The sequence below is a fragment of the Helicoverpa zea genome, chromosome 28 (genome assembly GCF_022581195.2).
Source record: "Helicoverpa zea isolate HzStark_Cry1AcR chromosome 28, ilHelZeax1.1, whole genome shotgun sequence".
Lineage (NCBI taxonomy): Eukaryota > Metazoa > Arthropoda > Insecta > Lepidoptera > Noctuidae > Helicoverpa > Helicoverpa zea.
The window spans coordinates 5,953,626-5,971,802 of NC_061479.1; the positions used below are offsets into that span (position 1 = coordinate 5,953,626).

General features: G+C 36.8%; 1 protein-coding gene across 1 annotated transcript in view; it reads left to right on the top strand.

Moving 5' to 3' along the window:
* Nucleotides 1–392: 392 nt before the first annotated feature.
* The window catches only part of LOC124643861 (homeobox protein PKNOX2-like), a 38,103-nt gene continuing 20,318 nt past the window's right edge, over nucleotides 393–18,177 (top strand). Inside the window, exon 1 of the mRNA XM_047182983.1 lies at nucleotides 393–723. The gene's annotated coding sequence lies outside the window, so the exon portion shown is untranslated. The remainder of the gene's footprint in view (nucleotides 724–18,177) is intronic.

An 18,177-nucleotide genomic window follows, 5' to 3' on the forward strand; every position in this document is an offset into this window, starting at 1 on the left:
CATCCAAAAAAACGGTACTGAATAAAATAAGAAGAAGTAGGAGGCGCTCGCACGACAGATATTGAGTAGTGGGATGGGCCTAGCATGCGCAAAGACGTATTACTAAAAAAATAACTCGCTTTCCACTGTAATTAATGTATCTATCAGCCGACACTTTCATCTGGCGACCTCATATACGAAACGATCGTAAATTAACGTTATTAAAACAAGTTTACAAGCGTTCATGAACGTGTAATTACGCAAAACGTTACGCCGCTGGGCGTGACATCACAAATCAGTCCGGTCGGGCCGAAGACAACACGTCTGTGCGCCGTCCCTGTCCCTCGTGTGAGTTAGACAGGGACGGGGACACCAGGCAGGCCGGTGCTGATCGTATTCCGTCGAGGGTGTCGCCATTTTCGTTTTGACGAATATTGACAGCACGGCAGACAGACAGTGGCGCGGCCGTCGACGCAGCGTCTGCCGGATTATTTTTATTTTGATAGTGAATCATTTAACGAGCAGACTACGTTTGCTGACTCGTTACGCGTCGGTTAGCAATAAAAAACTCTATTTACTACAACAGTGACGAGTGATAGACGGCCAGTTGACGAATTTTGGTGCTAACCTCTTCGTTCTTTTTTTTCTCCCGTCAGTGTTTTTGAGAACTGCAAGGCTGATCGATATGTGCAAGATTTACCACAGATGACTCTGCGTTACTCAACCTCGTGTTGATTTCTTCTGGTAAGTGTATTAAAATGATGTTCTTTTGTCGTTTTGAAGTCAATAATCGGTGAGCGTTCGATAAAATAGCCATTATTGGTACCATATTTTGTATTGTTCGTAATATTTGTAGTCGGAAACTTGATATTTACAGCGCAAAATGACAGTAGCCCTTTGTTGCGGTAGCTCCAGTTTGTTTACGAACTGTCAGGGGCAGTACACGGCCTAAGATATATTGCCTGGGTTGGCGACTATGCGTGGGCTTGTTGCGCAGACGAAAATGTACCTTATGCCCGAAGAAATAAGGTTGAATATTTTCTAACACGCCGAACGATAACGGCCCGTAGAATTAATTTATCACACGCCGCGCTTGACAAGTTGAAAACATAAATTCGACCTTGGCGCTCCACGTGGTTTGCAGGCTTTTGAGCTTTCTTCTTTGTACGCAGGTTGACATTGATTATCGATTTTTTTTGTATCGATATTTTTTTGTTGAGTGGTTGGCAGCAATGTTTGTCACATCACTATAACGTTAATTCGAGAAAAAAATAAATAAAACAAAACAAAGTCCGAAATACTTTTCGTTTTTCTTTGATCGTGAACTCGAAATTTCCTAAAAAAAAATATTGTAATTTTTTAAACATTTTTGGAGATCGTCGGTGTCGGGTGAGTAAAAGATTTTGTAAATATAATCGCCTGAATTCGCCTGACATAAAATTAGTTTCAAGTGCGATATTTTGGTATTTTTGTGAATGATATGTGATAAAATTAAACATTCTTTTGTTTCTTTAGTGCTAAGATGCATCGCGTTCTTAATACTTATCAAATTATGATTATTTCTGGCATATTTACATAACACAACTGTTTCTATTACGTATTCATTCAATTCAGACTTTATTTCTGTCATGCTTATAACATAAAAACTAAAAATATTTATTTATGACTAAGCTCAATGATTTTGCTTATTTACAAGCCAAACATTAGATTAGTTACCAAAATAAACAAATACGTATAATGGAAAAAATATAATAATAATAAAATATTTGTTATCCACACAAAGAATTTGTACTAAATTAGATAAATTAATGTAGCTTTCTACTTATTCTGTTAATAATAGGATAAACCTATTACAGGTTTTCTTATGAATTGTTCCAAAGAGTTCCTCTCATGTAGAAGAACCTGACAACCCACTGACCAAACTGTTGACTCCATAGAGTTCCCAGTTCAATAATTAAAATTTTCATTCTAGTGTTTCAGTTTTAAGGTTGTTTGTTATATAGTAAAAGAGATTTGGTGTAGAAGAAGCTTCATATCATTGATTGCTGTCACACATGTCATAGAATGTTAGGAAAGATATTTAGTATTAATTCTGTAAGACGATAAATCTAAACTCGGATGCAGAATGTAGTCCTACTCTCATGAATATGCACATGCAGTAAGTGACTTTTCTTGATTTTAATATTAATTACTGTTGTTTTATTGCATATGCTTGATAGTAGGACAAGTTACTGCGTCCAAGCCTTGATTTATTGAAGCACATGTCATAAATTTATCTAAAAAAACATCAAATCAGTGTATAACTTCCGATGATTCAAATAATTAGGCTTGCTGTTTCCACATCATTATTATCCTCCTGTTCTTATTCCAATTTTATTTGTGTTCAGCGCAGCCTGTCTTCTTTTCCATACTCTTCTGTCTGCTGTCATCTCACAAGTAACACTCTTTGTAACACTATCTTTTCTTCTCTTCACTTTGACATAATCCTTCCAGCTTTCATGGTAAGACTTTTGAATCCATTTAAATGAAAGGTATACAAATAGTGTAAGCCTGAGAAAGACCATCACACTAAGGTAGACTGGAGAGAATGCTTATAGCATTAAGTCCACCTTTGTAAATTACGTTGCATAAAGTTTAAATATTGTGGTGTTCCCATTTTCCATTTAATGTTTTATTTTTTTTGAACTCATAAAAAAATGTACTAAATAAGCATAGCAAATAAAGAAATGATATTCTATTATGATACTAAGTAGGTATGATATTACTGTTCAGATAACTCTCCTATGGCTAGTATTTTATTTAATCCAAGACAATTAAAAGCAAGTCATAATGATTTTGAAATATTTTCTGATTAAGTCATTATTAATTGCAAGTTTCATTTTCAATAAATTATTTTGATAAATCTGAATTTATCTTGTCATCATTACTCTTATCTATCTACACAATACAGATGGCTAAATTGTTTAATGAAACTTATGACATCAAAATCATCATTTGCTTGGGAGAAGGCTAAGAAACGCTCATCAAATAGAAATCTTGACGAAACCTAGGCTTTAGTCTGAGTGGAATACGAGGTGTTTATGTTGGACTTCATCATCTGCCTAGCCTTTACCCAACTATGTTGGATTCGGCTTCCAGTCTAACCAGATACAGCTCAGTACCACTCTTTTACAAGGAACAACTGCTTATCTGACTTCCTCAACCCCGTTACCTGGGCAACAAGATATCCATAGGTAAGACTTCTTGTCAGACTTACTGGCTTTTGACTACCTATAACGACTGCCAAAGATGTTAAAGGACAGCAGCATTTGACTTGCATCTTGCGCCGTCTTGCCCAACTCCCGCTTTCATTTGGAAAAATGGAACCCTAAAAATGAGTGTTACGAGATACGTTTTCTTGCTAATCAACGTCCGTAAGATTGGAAAACCCCAAATCGCTGTAACACATGATAAAGATTGACTAATTGACGTCAACAGACTACTCAATAGGACGTATTATCATATCGCATCACGTATGTAATTAACGGAAGATTATCATCTGTTTACACTAATATCCATTTAGAAGGATTCTTTGGGACGCACCTGAATTTTTCGTCATAGCCGGAAGACGTCCATTGCTGTACAAATGCCTCCCTCAAGTTAGGGAGATATGACCATACTCAGTACGCTGGGCATACGTGTTGGTGTTCTGTGGTTATACCGCCACCAGTCGGTCGCCAGAGCCTCGTCCTTCGTTCAGCAGGCTGCACCACGGACAGGTAGAAAATTTGGCAGGATGTTATTGGTTTGTTCAGTTAAAAGCGACAGGGGGATAGATCAAACGAGTAAGCTGCAGGTTTAATGTTTAAATCACCGATTCTATCGGCAATGACATCAAAATTCATTCCCCTTTCTATCTATGTCGTCTTTTACATACAACAATTTACCCAACGGCCGGGGCTGTGGGGTATTCAAAGAACACGGAAAGGTTTTATTCTGTAAAATCACTTGCTAGGTGATAAAACCTGCATCCCACTGGACAAGAAGACTTCTCCCACAACTTCTCGTGTGTGTACGGAAGGGTGTGTAGCAGACTTTTACAGAATAAAACCTTTCCGTATTCTTGTTCGTGTCCCTGGTCTCAGAGTTTTCTCAAATCCACCTGACGGTCTCTGACGTGTAATTGACAACGACTGCTACGGAGTAGCATTCGGGGACGCCGGCTTAACGAGAGAAGTCATATATTGGATATATACCTTCTCAGGTCTTCTCAGTCTGTGGAGCAGATTATTAAAAGACGTATAGATGTGTTTTAGACGGAAGACGTTTGACATTAAATAAAGAACTTAGCCGATCAAAAGTTCTGTGTCATAGCCCTGAATCATATAAAAAAAAGAGGACCGGAAAATCATAGGACCACGTCGGACGGGACGAACCCCAAAAAAATGTGGAACGGTTCAGAATTAAAACTACGAGTTCAGAAACTTTTGATAACCTAAACAGGAATGCGACTAAATTATTGACTAGAAAAGTCTGTAACGTGTAAAGTTGTGGCACCAGACGGATGAAATAATATTATGAAACATGAAAATATTTGTATGATGGTAACTACTTAGTAGACTTTTTGAAACTCAAATTTCCATCCTTACTAATATTGTTTCTCACTAACATCGACCAGTGGTTCCATCCAAATCCTATGGGAACTACTCCACGCACTTGGATAAAAAGTCTAAAAGCCTTCCTCGATGAATGGGCTATAATGTGTCAGTCTTTGGTATCAATTATTTTTATTACTTTATTATTACTTAAGAAAAAACAGGTTTTCAATAAATGAAAGCAAAGATATTACGATATTCTTAATATTACGACAAGTTGAACTTTAAGAATCAAAAGATGCTTTCAACACCTTTGATTATATATTAACAGTAATAATGTTCACGAGATATCTAGCTTTACACGGCCGACAAAATCTCATTAAGACCTTAATTATAAAGACACGGTATCCATATTTGGTGCTTTTGATTAATTTCTATGGAAAGTAGACTATTAAATTGTTAATAGGCTTTCCAGCCATGTGAAATTTCAATTAAACCATACTGCAGTCATAAGACGGGAAAATGACAGTGAAAACCAATCTCAAAATTGAAAATTTAATTTATGAAACTGCTGCCAGATTTCCCGATTCCCACTTCAATATCTTCGAAAGAATATTTTATCCGAAATTTTAGAAAAAAGATCTAGCAACTTAAAATTTATACGGTAGCCAAGATTTTTGTCAAGGATGCAGAAACTCGAGGGGCGAATATCGTTCGGATTTCCCGCGAAAAAACCGCTTTGACAGCGAAAAAGGCGGGAACGGCGGCCATTACTAGCAAGTGACGCCAGGCCGTTGTATAATTGGCGTCGGCAAGTTATGGATGAATTTAATAACGTCGAGATATACTTCCTAGCCTGTGTTTGTGGGAAAAGACAACAGCTTTGAATTATTACATATTTCTTTTTTGATTTATGTTTTTTTTTAGGGATTTTGATGAAAGTACGACACGACGGTCAACCTCTTTATATTTTAGCTACTTATTTTTCAATTTGTAATAGAAACTTCTTTGAAACTCAAATCAATAGACAGTTCGTCGATGATAAATACTCCTTAGTTAAAATGTTTTTCCAGTTTACCTAATTATGGAAATGAGTTAACCTTAAGATTTTTGAGCTAAGTGAAATATTTCCGCTCGCAATAGAAGAAAGATTTGCTGCAAGAGGCAGCGGAGGTAAATTATGGGATTCTATATATCTATGGGGAAGTCTTGGCTCCATATTAGCCGAGTTTCCGTTAGATATGACATGACTGCATGGTGTCTTATCTAAGCAGTAAATTGAGGATTATGGGGCCAAACGATGACGAGGTTATTTATTTGGGAATCGGAGCTCTATGGTTACTTGTGTAGGTTATATGCTCTGATTTATGTGGGGTTATTTATTAGTCTATAATGAGGAGCTCGTGGCTAACTGGCAAGAGTAGATCGATCATAAGGTTAAGCAACGTTTGTCGGCCGGTGGATTCGTGATCCTGTTATGACGAGAGCCTTCGTATTTCGGAAAGCACGGTAAAATAGTGGATCCTGTCTGTCATTTGAACATCTTTGTTAATCGTTATGGGTAGTCAGAAGCTTGAAAGTCTGACAACCAGTCTCGCCAAAGGATATTGAGCGCACTGGTACTCATCTGCATCCGTTTAGACTAGAAGCCGACCCCAGCATATTTGGGAAAAGACTAGGATCTGCTTATTATTATTGTTATCATACATAACTTTGAGAACTAATAATAAACTGAATCCACCAAACATCCGGTCAGATTTCTCCAAAACCTCATTTCGAGACCTTACCTAACGAGAAAAGGAAAGTTCAAACTCAAAAACATTTTCGGGGGAAACTTCAAAAATTTTAAGTGGCAGAACAAAGAAATGGGACAACCAACCCGTGCGATGTCCCTAATACAGTGTAATAACGGACTCTGGGACCCTTTATTTTAGGGTTAACTAAGGGACTCTGCTGAAATGAATTTTGGAGATAGAATTTTTCGGCGCGTCTTTTTTGTGAGATGTTGCTTAATGAATGTTCAATCATTTTGGTATTTGATGTTGTTGGTAGATATGATTTTTTGTACAAACTAAAGTTTTATTTTGAAAAATTGCTCCAGAGTCTTGCATGAAGTTTTATGGGACGTATTTCGGCTTAACTTGATATTATAACAAAGTAGCTTCTATCAGAGGTTGTTTCTACCCCGTCCTGTGGGAACTATTGACGCACCCGGATAAAAATTAGCCATAAACACTGGACTATCTAACACTAAAAAAATTGAATCAGTAGTTATTGAAAAGAAAGAAACTCTTCAACTCTATGATATTACTATGTACTAAATCATAGATTTATATTGTCTATTTTCCTAGAAAACCCATTTATTACAGTAAGTAAAAGTAATTTACACTTCTTTTTGAAAGATTTTTCTTACTTATCGCCTTACCCAACTTCGTCGTTTAATTCTTACAAACAAAGACTGGACCTATTCTACATAATTATGTATTCTAATAAATAGCCACTACGCACTTGCTTAGGCCAGAGTTCAATGAGCATAACCAATGGACTTTGCGCTCAGAAATCAAAATGCGTCTATGACCATGTAATAGAATAGACTAGGACAGTATGCTATTTAAGAATAAAACTGTCTTTGCTTTAAAAGCACTTTGAAGGAAGTTCAAATCCATCATCATCTTCCTGCCTTATCTGTCATTCTTCCGTACCTGAGAACATTTAAAAAACATGTTTATGTTCTGTGATGGGAATCAAGAAACACCACTAATATCGACATCGTAGAGGAAAGCAGCACATATTTACTCACAGATGAAAAAGTTACTAAACTGATGTATTTCAGTTTTGACTCCATTAAATTCAATCGATTGCCAATCTGTCTATTATTCTATGTCCGTGGTATTTGGTCTTTTTTTGTGAGAAATCATCAAATGACCCCATCCGTTGTGGGTGCAGCGTGAGGGAGTGTCAGACTCTTACTGACTAAAACCCACCATGTTCCTTCTTAAACCTTTTATGTACCAGCGCCGCGGTAACTCACGCGAACAATCCCCCGATGTATTGGTCCCTCAAGTTAACAGAAAATTCCTTACCCACGAAAAAATAACAAACATTGAGTCAATAAAACGATGATGGCTACTAATGGGTATAGTCACGATTCTTATTGTTTACCCCGTTAGGAACTGGTGTGAAACAGAACCAGTTATGTAGTAATTAATAGGAAAACAAGTGTGATGGTGTGTGGTGTAAAGTAGAGGAGAACGCGGGTTGTAGAAATTTTTATGTATACCTACTTTATTTTTGTAGGCATAGAAATACAAGCATGGTATAATTTTTCAGATTAAAAATAAAATGCTGCTGAAAATAGTGAAAGGTAAATACAGGAATAAGATATACTTACCAATTGAAACACAATTTAAGTAGTATTTTATTTGTTTGACGTGTATTTGCGGAAAAAGTCCTATCGAGATTGTTTACCTTTTGTTACATGATACCTCAATTGTTTTATCTTAAGTTATTTACCTACATGTCAAAATATGTGTGTGACGTATGTCAATTTTCATCTTCACAAATGATGTTATTTCTGTAGCCTCCAAGATCATTAAAAAAAAATACGGGGATCCCATATAACAAACGTCATCTTTATCAGTTTTAACGAACTCATAATGTGCGAATTAGACTCGGTTTTAAATTTATTGCTTCTTTAAATTAATCGCTTCCGCTTACACCTTGCTCCGTCATCACTTAGACCACACACATCTCATCACGCTCACTTAGCGGCCCACCGTTTATGCTAGTTCTAACATGTGTGAATTTATGATAATTTCTATTTAGGTACCCTCCGTTTTACTTTATTTGTTCTAATGCATTTTTTGTTAATTTTGTTGGTTCATAGTTGTTTTATACATAGCTGAAGAATATTTTTACCGTTTTGACAGCTGTTTCATAAAGAAAATATGTCCAACTGCCATATTTATTCTTCAGATAGAAGTTAACTGATTATTGCACAATCGGCCCAAAGGGTACCCAGCAAAATTCCTAGCCGATAGTTTGTTTGGGCTCATAAATCAGTATGAACACATTAAGTACCTACATATTATCAGTAGTACGCACATTACAAAGATCAGGTATTTAGCCGGTATCAGACCTACTGAAAACTTACAGATCCGGATTAAAGTACCTCGCAAATTATTTTTCAGTACTTGAAACAACAGGTATGTAGGTATTATCTAAATGTATCACTTTATTACCAAAAGATAAAGCATTAAATATTTAGTCTATACTGTCAATTTAATCCGTAATTATATCATTTTGAAGAAAGCAGACCTTATCTAAGTCCCTCGATTTAAATCATACAAACTTGCAAGTCAGAAATTATCATTTGGTAACATCCTTAATTATTTATTATAAGGATGCAAGCATACGTCAAATGAGTATTGCATGCATTTACATAATACGAACATCTGCCTTTTGTAGGAAATCATCAAAAGACTCCTCCCGCTGTGGGTGCAGCGTGAGGGAGTGTCAGACTCTTACTGACTAAAACCCACCATGTTCATTCTGGCACCCACAGGGTGCCGGGGCCGCGGTAACTCGCGCGAACAATCCCACAGCCACGTCTTTTTCCCAACTACCTACTTATATTGGGGACGGCTTTCAGTCTTACCGGTTGCAGCTGAGTAGGTACCAGTGTGCCACATGGAGCTACTGCCTATCGGAACTCCTCTACCCAGTTACCCGAACCCGATAGCCTGCAAGGCAGATTGTTAAACTTTCTGGTTTTTGACTACCTTTAATGACTGCCAAAGATGTTCAAACGGCAGCCGGGAGTTTAACATGCCTTCCAAAACATAGAGAAATTGATAAAGACATAGGTGGACTAAAGATGACTGCGCTAAGCGTTGCTTATTTTTTAAAATTTAAGGGCCTTACTACAAAAACTTTAAACCCTGTTTTACACTTGTCTAATAAAATTTTGGCTGCAAAATGAACCATATGTCAACGTCATAATTTGACATTTTTTTAGACAAGGCATAAACTGACGTTTAAAAGTTTTTGTGGTAAGACGGTATTTATTCATTCGGGGTTTTTATCCACATGGATATATCAACCCCATCGTTGCTTAACCTTCAATCGATGCGTGTTATTACTTATCCTCAAGAGCGAAATCGCCTAATTTCCTACCAAAAAATATAATTAAATATACGCCAACGAAATTGGCTTAACTAAATTACATACCTGCCGATCCCTAACCGTTCGAGGCGTGAACATAGGCAGGCTCCATCTGGGCCCAGGAATTTATGCTAATATTACTTAAATAATAGAAGAGGTTCGCATTGAGATACAAATTCGTGTATTTTCCGAGGGCGCCAAAATAGGAAAGGGTGAATTTTCTGGTATAGTGACGGGGAGATGTCGATATGTGAATTTGTTGGGTGTCGATAAATTTTTGTTTGTTTGGTGATGTGTAAAGTTTAATTATTAAGTTTCTTTTGTAAGTAGTAATTATTAAGTGACCTATGGGTGTATCTATTAAGTAGTTTTGGCATAAAAGCGCGACAGACAGACAGAGTTACTTTCGCGTTTATAATATCAGTAAGGATTACGTTACTCTTGACCACATTAATATAATCTGATGGCTTTTGATTGAAACAATTTCACCTTCAATGTGTTTTGATAGACACTTTAAACACATTATTTTAGTTAAGGTTTCACTTTATTTCTTAAAACAGCCTCAGGTATAATAATATGCGTAGGCTATGTATAAGTAGGTCTGATAAAACATTATTTATTACATTATATTAGCCTGAGGCTTCCTTTTAGTAGTTTCCTTATATGTCATCATCTGGCTAGCCGTTTCCTAAAAAGGCTGTGAATGGTAAGTTGACTAATTAGTTGTGACTAAATATTGGGTACGCGGTATTATGAGTTATCACCTGATCTGAGGGGTTATGTCAGAATAGATGTTTTGTTTCACGAAAGCGGTTATGCTATAGCTGTGTGTATAAATGTTAATGCTCATTGTTTTTTATGTGTAAGCTCAGAAGCGTTCAGTAGTGACCGAGTCGCCAAGTCATACAATATGCATGTATATTTTCAAATCTGTCCAGTAGTTCCGGAGATTAGCGCGTTTTAACTTAACTTATTTTGTAGTAAAATGAAACAAACTTCATGAAGCCAAAAACTATTGAAGTGAAGGGATTTTGAAAAGCGCTGATTTATCAGCTGAATTTGAGTCATCGTTTTTAAGTTTAACTATAAAATAACTGATTACAAATTTCTGAGTCATTTCCATGTTTACATCACCACTGCCTAAATTATGATATTATAGCTAGATAACTATAATTAAAACATCATAATCTATGTTTAGCGTTAAGTTTGACTGGCCGTGAACTGTTCTTAATTGACAGGTACTAAATGCTATGATGTTTTTAATTCACATTAAGTTTACGAAAAATGTTTTAATTTAGTAAGTTATTTTGTAATTAGTTTGGTGTTGTAAAAGTAGGTATTGAATTGTATTTTAATACTATTGATGGGATTGTAACATGGGACACCTAAGTTGTTAAGGAAAGATGTTGTGGTGGCCCAGTGGTTAAAGTGCTGTGGCCCTCTATAGTACGGGTGGGGTGTGTAAGTGTGCGGGTACAATTCTATGTTAAGGCTAATGTAGTTTTTCTTCTGATTCATGCATTTCTATGTGCGTAGGAAAATATCGCTGAGGAAACCTGGACTTAAAAAGTCTGAAATCGCCTTAAGCAAGCGTTGTAATCATCGGTAATTCCTTCTGTATACGAAAAGAAGCCTATACCTTGTAGAGGAACAACAAAAAGGGCTGATGATGATGATGAGTTTGTGGTTTTGTTTATTGTAAAACTTTCACAAATGAAATACATAACTTAAGATATGGGTTTCCTATTGAGATAGGTTGGGTCATATATAGGCGGCTGCCTCATACGTCGTGTTGACATATCACTAAATACATTAATTATTTATTAATTAAGTCATCATGACTCTATAAATGTGAACTAATTGATCATTCGCCAAAGTTAATACAATGACAAAAAACCTATCTACTCGTGCAGGCATAGTAAGCCTAGTAGTGTTGAATTACATATACGTACACTAGCTTCCGCCCGCGGCTTCGCCCGTGGCTTCGCCCGTTCGGTCATATCGCGTTTCCAAGAGAATTCTTCAAAAGTTCGGGATAAAAACTAACTTTCTTTCTCAAGGTCAACTCTATCTCTGTACCAAATTTTATTAAAATCACTTCAGTGGTTTAGACGTGAAAGCGTAACAGACAACCAGACAGAGTCACTTTCCCATTTATAATATTAGTAGGGATATAGTGTGCGGATCTATTGTTATAAACTATACCTAGTTGTTTCTCGCGGTTATACCCGCGTCCCGGGGAAACTTTTTCCGTACCAGTGTAAAATATGTATAACTTATATCGCTCGAGGATATAGCTTCATAACAAACAAAAAAAAATCCTCCCTATAATGTTGGTTTAGGTGATACCGATTGCATTTCATTTAGTAGCGTCAGTATTTTTATAAAGAAACGTCTGTCTCATTTATCTTTGACACAACTACTTACAAACGTGAGAAAAGATCAACTCTGTAACATGAAAACTTACAGTCACTATAAAGATGTAAAAAACCTTTACCAAAATCAAAATGCATCATAACTCGACACGCGTACAAATAAAAACCTCACATCACCCAAATCATCTATCGACTATCGACACAAAAATATCGATAACTTCCCAACCCTACACAGGGGTTACATTTTCATATAGGTCGAATAAAAATAACATAGCGGGCCCGCGCATCTGCTCAAATATTGAGTACTGTGCATGCTACCAACATTCTGCAGCGTCAGGGTTGGATGAAAGAAGTTTTTCAGCGTTTTTCAGCTTTCCTTGGAGAGAAAATTGGTGTAACCTTTTTACCAATCAAGTTTTTGAAGCTATGGATTTTTCATGTTGAGTTTCCTGTTCCTATGTTTGGAACTGAGTTTGGCTTCATTTAAAAAGTAATCTATACTTTTTCTATCTATGTATACCAATATTCTAATGAGGAAAAAATTGGAAAGCTATACTATCCGTGGGTAACGTAAGCTATATTATATCCGGGTATGGAAATTGTTTCACAGGGTGGCCGGCAAAACCGTGGGAAACAGTTGGGTCAGGTCATTTTTACTGCTTTTCTTTTATTATCTGAAAGACTTGTTTAAGCTGTCAAATGTAACCTAATGAAGGTATGTCCGGGATAAAACATATGTTACTCGAGAAGAGTAAAGCTTTCCAATAGTGAACGAAGTTATCAAATTGGTTCATTAGTTTTGAAGCCTTTTGGGTTACAAACGAACAAAAAATAACAGTGTAGTATAAGTAAAAGTATAGTAATATATTTTACTATAACAAATCCAAAGCCTTTTCAATACAAAACGTTTTTACTATCTTCCTCACAAAAACAGCAACGGACGTCGAAGTAATCTTATCTCAGAGTAAATGTTTTACTTAATTACGAAGGCGGGTGCTGATTTTCCTTCCTCCACTTGATTTTGTCTTTACAACCATTCCGGGCATGGAGAACAAAATGACTAGCGGAGGTGCCACAAAGCAAAATCTACTAAGAAAGTAGCGCGATAACATGCGGGTGTTCGGGGGACGACTAGCGTTACTGTCTCTGCTCTTCTACACTTTCTTTGGAACCTACCATTTTTGTTATAAGAAGAATCGTTGACAGATGTCTCAAAGAACCCAAACGCTTCGCTTGATCGTAACTGATCGTTTTGGTCAGACCCACCGTGCGTACTAGAGCTAAAATAAGGCGCCTGACTTATTTACCTGCTTTATGGCATCTCTACTCTTCTTTTCTTACTCCGTGATTCCTGGGTATTCCGGGGTGTTTTGTAAGTATTCTTTGGTTATTGTAGTCTTTTGTGAATAGAGTGGGTATGTCTGTGGTATGGTATTTATATGTATAGCAAAAAGGTTTTAACCAACACTGTTACACAAATCTTTAAAAAGGAACTTTTTTTTTTTTTTTTTTTACAGATTTACCTACCTACATGTTAAAAAAAAACAGGGGCATAAAATTTTTTTCGCCTCTCATTTAATAAACTCTTCATTGTTTCACAATCAATTCATAACAAATAGTCGCTCAGTGAAAAATATAGTAATTCGGACATATTGCCTTCTACTACACGACTTCAGAAACCCTTTCAGCACAACCCTACCTCTTCCTAAGATTGGTTCTTATCATATTTATACAGTATTGTCTTCGAACTGTTTATTTACCCTCGTTTCCAGAGAAAGATCTATACATATGTTGAAGTTTCACCCTAAAACAACCGCACACTGCAAACTAAACAGTCGGGCGACAGTTGACCCGATGGATGGCAATTTAAAAGAAAATCTTGATTCCAATCAAAGTTTTCAGTCGCTCTGATACCGGCTAAATACCTGATCTTTGTAATGTGCGTACTACTATTTGTCTTCATAATGATTTATGAGCCCAAACTAACAGATCATCATGTCCCGAGCCTTTTCCCAACTATGTTGGGGTCGGTTTCCAGTCTATACGGATGCAGCTGAGTACCAGTGTGCCACAAGGAGCGACTGCCTATCTAATCTCCTCAACACAGTTACTCGGGCAACCCAATACTCCTTGATAAACTGGTGTCAGACTTACTGGTTTCTGACCACCGGTAACGACTGCCAAAGATGAGCATTTGATTGACACCTGGACACCTGGGACCTATAGTTCAACGTGCCATCCGAAACACAGTCATTGGTGTCTAAGAATTACTTAGAAAGTACATACAAACTTAGAAAAGTTTCATTGGTACTTGCCTGACCTGGAATCGAACCCACGCACTCATACTTGAAGGATTGGTTCTTTACCCTCTAAAACGTGCCCTCCGAATAAATAATGTTATTTACTCTAATAAATAATAATATTTATGAGCCCAAACAAACTATCGGGCGACTAAAAGTTTGCAGTGTGCCGTAAGAATACCCCTACGGAACCAGTAGGTCTGTATTGCTTACAATTGGTGTTTCTCTCGTGAATATTTTAAACTTTGGCGCAGTGTCGATGCGGTTTTTCGGGAGCTTTTCACGTGAAGAATTTTTGGACTATCGATTTAAGTCTGATTGACTAATAGGAGAAAACTGCAGAGTTTGTATGAACGTGCTTATCTCGGGAACTAATAAACCTATTTCAAAAAGTATTACAGTCTTAGATAGCCCATTTATCGAGGAAGGCATTACCGCCATTTGACACGACCCTGTCTTTTAAAATGTTATATAAATCTTAAGTGTTATAATGGGGATTCATTATAACACTTCAATGAGTTTGTTGTTCCTTTTTTAATCAAATAAAATAAAACACTTCAGAATTTTACTACTTAGATATAACACTTATTATAGCCCACTTTGTAAGTGTTTGAATATCCAGATTAACCCTATTTATAATTTAAAGACCACATAACTTCATCTATACTAATATTATAAAGCTGAAGAGTTTGTTTGTTTGTTTGAACGCGCTAATCTCATGAACTACTGGTCCGATTTGAACAATTCTTTTGGTGTTAGATAGCCCATTTATCGAGGAAGGCTATAGGCTACTTTCGGGTTCGTGCAGAGGTTCCCGCGGGATGCGGGTGAAACCGCTGGCAGAAGCTAGTCTTAAATATTCATATAGTCATCGAACATCGCCTCAAAAAAGTTCCACACGCGATTCGTTAGCTCTCGATCTGCGCGCAGCTACATACCCCACAACTTGCGCTATAAAGCCACCTACACACGAGCACGCTTACAAATCAAATGTTTAGCATAAATATACAATAAAGTCGGCTAGAGCGGAGGTCGCACGTGATTCTAATACTGCTGATCTGTTTTGCGTATCGGTTTAATAATAGTCAAAAATGGAGTAGTTCTTTTTTTTGAGTTTATTTTTGGGAAGGAAAGCGTATACGGAGGTAACGTATTTGCTCAAGACTAGAAGCTCTATCGGCTGCTTCCCGCGGTTTCTCTCACGTCCCCTGGAAACTTTCTGTACCCGGATAAAGGGACATGTTACCCGGGGATAGTGTAGCTTCCCACCTGTGAAAGAAATCGTAGCAGTTTTACAAATCGGTGCAGTCGTTTTGAAGCTTTTCGAGGCCAAACAAACAAAACTTTCCTCTTTATGATATTAGCATAGATTGGAGAAATATGTCAGAAGTACAAAATATACTACATATATTTACTCTAAAGATTCATTACTTTAATTCGTATCTAAACTAATTCCCATACATCAATTCCAAAATATATCAACTAAAATCCCCAATCCCCGAGATAAACAGAAATAAACCCCAAAACTCAACGCAGCATTTACCAAACACCGAACCTTTCTGCATCAAAGGTCAATCGAAATCTCTCGACCTTTAGTGCATTCATTTCGACACTCGACAGTCTACTATTGATCGTGGTCTAAAATAAATGTTACTATTTTTGTCATCTCTGCACTTGAAAAAGATGCTGCTTGTCAGATGTTTGGTTAAATATATAGTATATAGTAATAGACAGCTGTGTTGCTGGGAAGTTTGTTCTTCACCACTTCTTCTTCCCAGACATAACACTAGGAAGTGGTGAAAGGTCGTTTTGGGGGTGCTGTCCTTTTGTAAAGACGTGAAAAAGTGCTAAAAACTAGCCTAGTTTCAATAAACGTTTTTGACTTTGATATATTCTTGAATTATGAAGCTAAAGAGTTTTGTTTGTTTGAACGCGCTAGAGCACGGTGGAGTGATGACTTGCGCAAGACGGCTGGCAGGAGCTGGATGCGAGAGGCCGAAAATAGATCTCAGTGGCGTGCACTTGGAGAGGCCTATGTCCAGCAGTGGACTGCGATAGGCTGATGATGATGATGATGATGATGAACGCGCTAGAGAGGAGCCACTGGGCCAATTTGGAAAATTCTTTCACTGTTAGCCTATTTATCGAGGAATGCTATAGGCTACTTTTTATTCGAGTGCTTGAAGTAGTTGCCACATATAAGGTGTGAATTTGATTTGAGATTCGCCAGCGGTTTCACGTCCTATGGAAACTTCTCCGGGCATCAGGATAATTTTTGAAATATTTTTTTTTTATGTATAATATTAGTAGGTAGATAAATATAATTCTCTCACGGATAAATAAAGTTTCAAAAAAAAGTCAAAAGGTTCAAAATCAAATAAAGCTGAAGTTTTGAACGAAAGTAATAAGAAGGCCGTTAACATTTTTTCTGCGTGCCTAGGTTGTTTTGAAAGATGTAACTTTTTCAAGCAGTTTTCAAATCTTTAACCTGCTCTCTTAAACCATCAAAAATAATTTGAGAGTCCTCAACTTACTACCAAACTCCCTTAAAATAATGACCACTTGAAAAAAATCAAACAAATTAAATTTTGCACTCTAGCAACACGGGACGTCGCGTTCAGAAATTGAGCTAATTGCGAAAGCGGGAAACACGTCGAGAGGATTTCCGAACGTAAAAGCAAAGATGGCTGCCTGATTTTTCCTTTTTAATTATCGTTTTCGAGCCAGTTTAAATTGAAGGGCGCTCGAAGGGAGAAAAGAAAATGACTGGAAAAAGGACATGAATGCTACTCTTTAGGGTTCCGTATGTAAAGGGAAAAACGGGACCCTATCTATTACTTAGACATCGGCGTCCGTCTGATAGTAGGCTGTATCTCAATAACCGTGACAGATAGACATATGAAATCACAGATTCATCAGAATTTTACACCAAACAGTTACTTAAAACTTGATTAATGAATGATACTTATTTTACAAATAGGTTGTAAACAACCCTTTTACACGGCAAATTTTCAGCAAAACCTTGATAGGAAACATCGGAACAGACTCAAGGGTCACAGTCTCTTTTAAAGTCCAAACATAAACACATGTAGAAGGTTGTTGTAAAATAAAATATTTTAGGGAGTTCCCATACAACAAATGTGATTTTTAACCCTTCTTTTTCTCTGTAGGTACGGAACACTTAGTGCGCGAGTCTGACTCGCACTTGGCCGGCTTTTTCTATTTGTTTTATTTCACTGATTGGGAGCAAGAGAATTTGTTTTTACGTTTGTTTTGCCGTCTATCCTTAATTTCTGATGGGGTTGCATTGATTAGCTTAGGAAAACGGTCAGTTTGAGTTCTTTCTTCTAAATTTAGCTATTTTTCTGCAGTTTTTCCTATATTTCGAGGTAACCATTTCACGTGTTTAGACGCAAACTAAAATATAAGTTACCAGATTCCGCTTGCATTTTCAGATCCCGTAGAAACTACGAACTGACTCCGTGCACCCGGATAAAGCCTTCCTTCATAACTGGGTCTATCCTACACTAAAATAATTTTACAAATCGGTCTAATAGTTGCGGAGATTAGCGTGTAAGTTAAACACACAAATAAAAAGAACTTTTTAGTCGTATGATATTGGTATCCTGGATGTTACTTTCTGTACTCGATTAAAAAGTACCCATGTCATTTCCCAGTTTCTAGAATTGAAATATTGAATCAGATAATTATGTAGTTTTGGCCTGAAAGCCATTAAGAGTTATTTTGTTTTCGATATTTTATTTACAATATTAATAAGCATAAATT